Below are 7,610 nucleotides of genomic sequence, written 5' to 3'. Positions count from 1 at the left end.
GAAAATGTCATAATTGTAGATCAAGGGGCATGTGGAAAAACTGAAGAACTAACATAAGAAAACTTCCTTTAAACAAGTTCTGGAAAGCAAAAAGAATGAAGAATTATTCATATCAACACAGACACACAAATCTTTAAAGAGCTGGAATGATCCTTTACTAATCTCTTTTATTTACTTTTTTTTTTTTTTTTTTTTTTTTTTGCTTTTTGGGTCATACCCGGCAATGCTCAGGGGTTACTCTTGGCTTGTTACTCAGGAATTACTCCTGGAGGTGCTCAGAGGATCCTATGGGATGCTGGGAATCGAACCCTGGTCGGCTGCATGCAAGGCAAACAAACACCCTAACCGCTTTGCTTTCGATCCAGCCCCATCCTTTACTAAACTCTTAAAAGAACTCTCTCAGGGGAATTCCAGGGAACTGAGTTCCTCTCAGTTCTAACTTGTAAAGGAAACTAATCCCCATGCAACCAGAATTCAATGCAGTAGAAATAAAACAACAAAATACCTTATGTCTAAGTTCTGAAGATTTAATTGTGACATCCCTGAAAAGATAGTCTGGTTCTATCACTTATCTTCCATGTAAAATTGATTAAATGTCTAAGTTTAAATTTTATGCATAAAATGATAGTAATATATATTTTAGTTTGTTTTAAAATAGAAACAAATACTGCAGACTAAAGTTAGTCACATAATAAAGGCATAATGAGTAGACAGTTTATTTCTTTATTGCTAATATTATCATATATTGTCCCTTTCTGTCCCAAAGAGACACTATTTTACAATGTTAAATTTTGATTTGGAGAAATGTGGTGAATTTTAAACAGTCTCATAAATTTAGGAGACTTCACTTTTAAAAGTACCAAATTTGTTATGAGGAAATTATTTAACTTTAATGTGCTAAAGTTCTGTTATCTTATACTACAACCATACATTATGATGTTTCTTACACAAATTTAATAATTTACTTTTTTCCTTTTAGAAGACAAAGAGCTAGAAGTTTTAATGAAAACTATCATAGAATATTAGTACTCAGATAAAGCTTTCTTAATGGGGGAGGGGAGAAGAATGCCATGCCCACTAGTGCTCATGGCTCAGTACTCAGGAATCATTCCTGGTGTGTTCAGGGGAACCCAGGTAGGCGGTGTATACATATATGCCCTATTCTCTGTTCTATCTCTCTGGCCTTAGGTTTTCTTAAAATTTTAACTGGCAATTAGGATGGGTTTTCATAGGGTTGCTTAGCAAAAGGTGGTATTCTTTGAAGTGGCAAGAAGTCTGCAAAAATATTATTGAAAAATCATTATGGAAATGGAAAGATTTTAAAAGATGCAATATTATTGTTGCAGTATTAAAATGCAATGCAAAAATTTCGTTAAAATTCCAGGATCCCATCAAAGCTTAAGATATCGTCTGAAGTATTACTGACCACTGGAACAGAAGAAAGAGAAAGATAAACATGAGGTTGTGTTTTACCCTTCAAAGGTGCTTTCCCAAATTATACATACTATTGAGATTCTTATTCCATTCATCAAGGAAATTTACTGGCTCAAGACAATTATATATTGATAATAAAGCACAAGATTTTCCTATAAAGTAAATTTATGAGCAATGATAGTTTACTACACTAAAATAAGTATTTCAGAGATGTTTTATTATATGAACTTTGTGTTCTACATGTATTTTATCCTTTGGTAGACAACTAGGGTTATCACCATTTCAACTAAGGAAGTTGATTCTGAAGAACAAAACAAAAGTGAGCAAAGAAATAATTCTTATGACTCAGAGTTATATGAAGTCAGTTTAAGCACACTGAACTCCCTGTTACTGAAAAACACTTAAACAGTAGCAGAATGACTACTCCGTGGGAGTGCAGAAGAAGGAGAAGATCTATGACTCTCTGAATAATGTGGCAATATAACCTCCAAAATTATTTTTATCCTTGAGATGAGAGGCTATGATTCTGTAAGTTGCCCAAGGTCTCACAGCTAGTAAGAGGCTATTAAGGCAAAATGCCACTACTAAAGAAGTCAGCTTATTTACAGGAAGAGGAAAGTTAATCCAATGTTATTTAATAATCTATTGCTTAAGAGCCACTATAAGAATCTCAAGTACTGAAAAAAAGGTTATATTCCAGGTTCTCAATCAGTATTCAGAAATAATTTCCTCAGTGAATGAAATACTATAGATTATTAGTGGCATCATATCAAATTTTTCAAATACCCTGGAGATTATTGTATTAAGATGATTATGAATAAAATATATGCAATGTCATTTCTACCATTCCCTAGAGACAAACATTTACTTGAGTTGTGTAGTAAACAAATGTTCTTATGGAGGGTGAAAGGCAAGTACATTCTAGATCATTATTTAAAATCAAGCATTCTCTAAACTAATGAGCTATACTGAGTCTTGCATTCTAAAATCATATTATTGACAGATTTTACAAAGAAGCAGTTCACATACTGATGACTATCCTTTCTTACCAAACATTCCCAAGAGTTCTTATAACTTTAATAACTCCACACTGCTACAAATCAAATAGGTTTATCTCAGATAGTGATTTAAATTTTGCTATTTGTCAAGTGAAAATTGAATAATAAAATAAACATAGGTATTTAAAACTAAATTGGAGTATTCAGAATCCATTTTTAAAAAACATCATTTTATTGAGTGACTGACATATAACAAGCTAAGTCATTGCAGAAAAAAAAAGTGAACTGGAATGCATTTAAAATGTAATCACTTGTTCTCTGTTTATATTTTAAGGCAGAAATTAAAGACTTTGGTATAAGTCTTTTGTCATTTGAATACAGCTTGTAAATAAATTGAATAGCATTGTCATCTTCTCATACAAATAGAGATTTGGCAACTCAAGTACCACAGATCAGAGAATTAACCAGAAGAATTTCTAAGGGTATTCATCCATGGTAATATTGAGATAAAAGTTAGTAACAGTGCAATTCAAATTTCTTGAATCTGAAAGTCATTTTCAACCTGATTATTAACAACTGTATAAGTAATTTATTTTTGCACAAGGGAAAGATTTTCTTAAAACCCAATGAGAAGGGGCTGGAGTGATAGCACAGCTGGTAGGGTGTTTGCCTTGCATGAGGCTGACCCGGGTTCTAATCCCAGCATCCCATATGGTCCCCTGAGCACCGCCAGGAGTAATTCCTGAGTGCAAAGCCAGGAGTAACCCCTGTGCATCTCCAGGTGTGACCCAAAAAGCAAAATAAAAAGAAAAACAAAAACAAAAAACTCAATGAGAAATCAAACTAAATAACTTATGCAACCACCTCTGCTTATCACTTGAGAATTTCTGATCATTACAAGCACCTGTAATGAATGGGAGCTAAAAGCCACTGTTAATGGCAGAATATTCAAGGATACTGCAGCTTCTGCAAGGTAAAAATCTGTAGAGTTATGAGCCTCCCGGACTAGAGTGATTTCATTCACTAAAACATAATACCCACCTAGTCACCTGAAATTTTGTGCTGTTACTACAATAGCATCCAAGAAATTTTAGCAGATATGATATAGCAAGTTGAATTTTCTTTCACTATTGCTTGTAGATGAAGTCTTCAGTTCTTAATCTTAAAAGAAAAACAAACCAAATGTCAAAAATGTTGAATTATGCATTCAAAAGAATAAAAGAAAAATTCTTGGAGATTGGTTTTAATAACACAAAAATAGGGATCTATAGATAATAGATTGATAATTGTTATGTAGAAAATCACTGGCACTTATCAAATTCACACTATCAGAATGAAATATTAATGGAATTACAAAGAAATTTAAGTACAGAAGTTTTTCATCAAGGAGATTAAAGCTATAAACATATCAAAATAATTACGCTAAATACAGAAAGACACACTAAGTGAAATTAAAATCTTCATGGAAATATATAACCAGACTCAATAGCAAAGAAGAAGAGATAGGTGAAATTGAAATAGAATCAATTATAAACATAGATGGAAGATGAGGAGAAAAATAAGAATTTGAAAAAACAAAGAAGCATTTTGAAAAGTATAAGATTAAGAAAAATATACATGAATTCAGAGAGTTCAAGATACTTTCTTGCAAGCTGCTGAGTTCAGTTTGGTCTCTGGCACCACAGAATGCTCCTTTGCATGCCAGAAGCAAGACCTGAGCAACACTGAGTTTGGCCCAAGAAATTAAATATAAAAAACAAAAGAAAATATATGATAGTAATGGATATGCCAGTTGTTGGAAGGAAGAGATGGGAATAACATGATTTCACAAAGAAATAGTAGCTGAGAAATCCCAAAATTTAAGGAAAAACTAGGAGTAGAAATCCAGGAACTGAGTGAGCACCAAAATTTTAAAATTCAAAATGTCTATGCCTAGATATATTTATTATTAAGTTATTGAAAGTCAGGATTGGAAGAGAGTATAGTGGGGAGACCATAATGCACCTGACCCTATTTGATCCCTAGCACCGTGTGACCTCCTGATAATCACCAAGTGAAGTTCTAGAGATGCCTGAGCATCACTAAATATGGACTTAGGGAGCCCTCAACTATCCCCTGGGGTGATTCTGGTGGTCCTCAGAAATACCAGGGCCAATTAGCACCTCAATGTCAGGCTTTATCACTGAAGCAAGACCCATATAGCAAGTATATCCCATAAATATCCAGAGCATCGCTTGGGAGCCCACCCCCCACTCACAGTTTTTTTTTAATTATAGAAATTCAACAATAAAAAATTAAAAACTTCTAGGTAATACCTATAAGTTTTTCTATCATAAATTCCCCAAACACTTATCATAAGACATTCCAGTAGAAACCTATTGGTTATAAAAGTAAAATGATGGAATATAAAATAACATAATATGAGATTAACACCCAAGGTCAGTAGAGACAAGAACAAGGAGGATCACTCCATGGTTTGGAAGCCTATTTCATGTGCTAGGGGAGAAGAAAATTGGGATGGAGAAGGGATCACTAAATCAATGATAGTTGGAGGGATAGTGTGGGATGGGATATATGTGCTGAAAGTAGACGAGGGACTAAACATGATAGCCTCTCAGTATCTGCATTGCAAACCATGATGCCCAGAAGTAGAGATTCAAAAGGAAGGTGCCTGCTGCAGAGGCAAGAGGTGTGATGGGGCATGGGTGGCGGGAGGGACACTGGGGACATTGGTGGTGGAAAATTCGCACTGGTGGAGGGATGGGTGTTCCATTATTGACCGAAACTCAATCATGAAAGCTTTGTAACTGTACCTCAGAGTGATTCAGTAAAAAAAAAAATTAAATAAATCAAAAGTAAAATAAGATGCTCGAAATTCAGCAGTATAAAATTTATAGCCAAGAATACTTTTCAAAATTATTATGCAAATATGATTGCAAAATAAAAGCTTTTCCACACATGCAATAGTTAATGAAGTGTGCACCCCAAACTATATAAAAATAAATTCTTTCATGTGAAAAGCAAAAGCAAAATAGAAGAGTATTAAATGATGTACATGGTTGTGAGTTCACAACGTAAGTACGTGGGTGCTGTACAATACATGTATTCAGTGGCCTGCCTTCTCCCATCCTCCCCAGGCCTCACCAGCAGAAAGACAGAGAGACAGAGAGACAGGGGACCACAGTTTGATGGTGAAAATGGCCCGTTTAATGCAGAGCTGCTAGCATACTTATGGAACATCTGAGAGGGGTTGAGGTATAGGATATAAGTATGATTGATCATTTACACAGGTAAAACATGTGAAAGAGGCAATTCTCTTGGAGAGATTAACTCAAAAAGACACTCTCCCAGGGACATCTACATTGCTTTTGTCTTTCCTTCCAGTTGTATATGTTAAACAATTAAGCTTATATTTTTTTTTATCAGTTTTCTTTTTTTTCAGTTGTTTGGATAAACACAGTAAGAAACAAAGATCTCAAAATTTAGTTCTTTGACCTCTGAGAGCAAGCAAGGCTTTTACTGTAAATCCCAGATTAAGTCCACCAGGCAAGTTCTGATTGTCCTTCCCCATGGGGGTCCTGTCTCTTAAGTCATAACAGCTTGCATCAAAACCATGCATTTAGGGGCTGGAGAGATAGCACAGCGGGTAGGGCGTTTGCCTTGCACGCGGCCGACCCGGGTTCAAATCCCAGCATCCCATATGGTCCCCTGAGCATGGCCAGCGGTGATTCCTGAGTGCAGAGCCAGGAGTAGCCCCTGTGCATTGCCAGGTGTGACCCAAAAAGCAAAAAAAAAAACAAACAAACAAACAAACAAAAAAAAAAACATGCATTTATGTTTTCTAGACTGCCCCATTCCAATGCCAGGGTAGCTTTGCCACTCGCCCCGGGTCCATACCAGTCAGTCCCACAGCAGGACCTCCCTTTCGAGGTGTTGGGAACTACAGCAACTGAAGCCTGAGTCAATCAACTCTCAAATACTAGGAGCACAGCATTCACAATATGTCTGTGTTTAACCAAAGAACATTGCTCTATAGTAAAATATAAAAAGGCTACAGGGGAAATAGAAAAGCAGGTACAAATACACAGCACTTCAAATACAAAATCCAGAATTACCAGAAAGTTTTGCCTTAAGACTGATTTGGGGAACTGTGACAATGAGGGCTAAAACACAAAGGAAAGGTTAAAGATAAAGGATTAAAGGATTAGGGATGTTCATAAGAGTACTGTAAGCTTCTCTGGGAGAGGAAAAGGGGCAATTCACTAATGTAGCCTAACAGCACTTAGGATTAATATCCAACACATGGTAATAAATAGTAATCAAAAACACAAGAAGATATTGAGAAGACATCAGAGGAGGTGAAAACTGTTTAGTCTAAAAATGATACCGGCACACAAAATGAACTATTTAAAATGTAAAAAGCACATGACTTAATTCTTGAGTTTAATCAGAAACTGTGGGAATTGCCAGCTGATATTTAGACATGTAACATCTGATGGATCTGGACCTTATTGGCCCGATGACCTTGCTACAGTTGCAGAAAAGGGAGAAAATTATGATAAAGAAATGTGCTGTATTCACATTTTTTATTGGCACCTACAAAGTTTGACTTGATCACTATAAAACCTGATGGCTATATATTAGTTCTTTTATCTGTACTAAATTATGCATTTTATATTTAACTTGCTACATTATGGATATACATTTCTGTGATTTTTCAATTTTTTTTTTGGGGGGATGGGTCATGCCCAGTGATGCTCAGGAGTTAGTCTAGACTCTGCAGTCATGAATTGCTACTGGCAATTTTTCTAGATGATAGGGACTTTCTTTGGCCATTTGTCAATTCATTTTTCTTCTTTTGTATTAATAGAGCAGTGCTCTGGCCACTATTGTCAGGAGGAGATACATAGTGGATGAGGCACCTTCATGCAGCCAAAGAGGGTTTGATCACCAGCACTACAGATGACCCCCCTCCCCCCAAAGCCTGCCAAGAGTGATCCCCAAGCATCACCTGGTAAAAAATAAAAAGTAAAACAAAAACCCAGATTGTGAAAATGCATCAAATAGCATGCCCAAATAAAATGGTACCCATAAGAAATAACATTGATTATTTAAAGATACAAATAGTGGAAATGAACTCTAGAAAAGGATATGCCAAGTGCACCTAAAAAAGAAGTT

Source organism: Sorex araneus, chromosome 11, assembly GCF_027595985.1.
Source record: "Sorex araneus isolate mSorAra2 chromosome 11, mSorAra2.pri, whole genome shotgun sequence".
NCBI classification, from domain to species: Eukaryota; Metazoa; Chordata; class Mammalia; order Eulipotyphla; family Soricidae; genus Sorex; species Sorex araneus.
The sequence above is the reverse complement of the archived record's forward strand: the minus strand, read 5'-3'. Positions refer to the sequence as shown.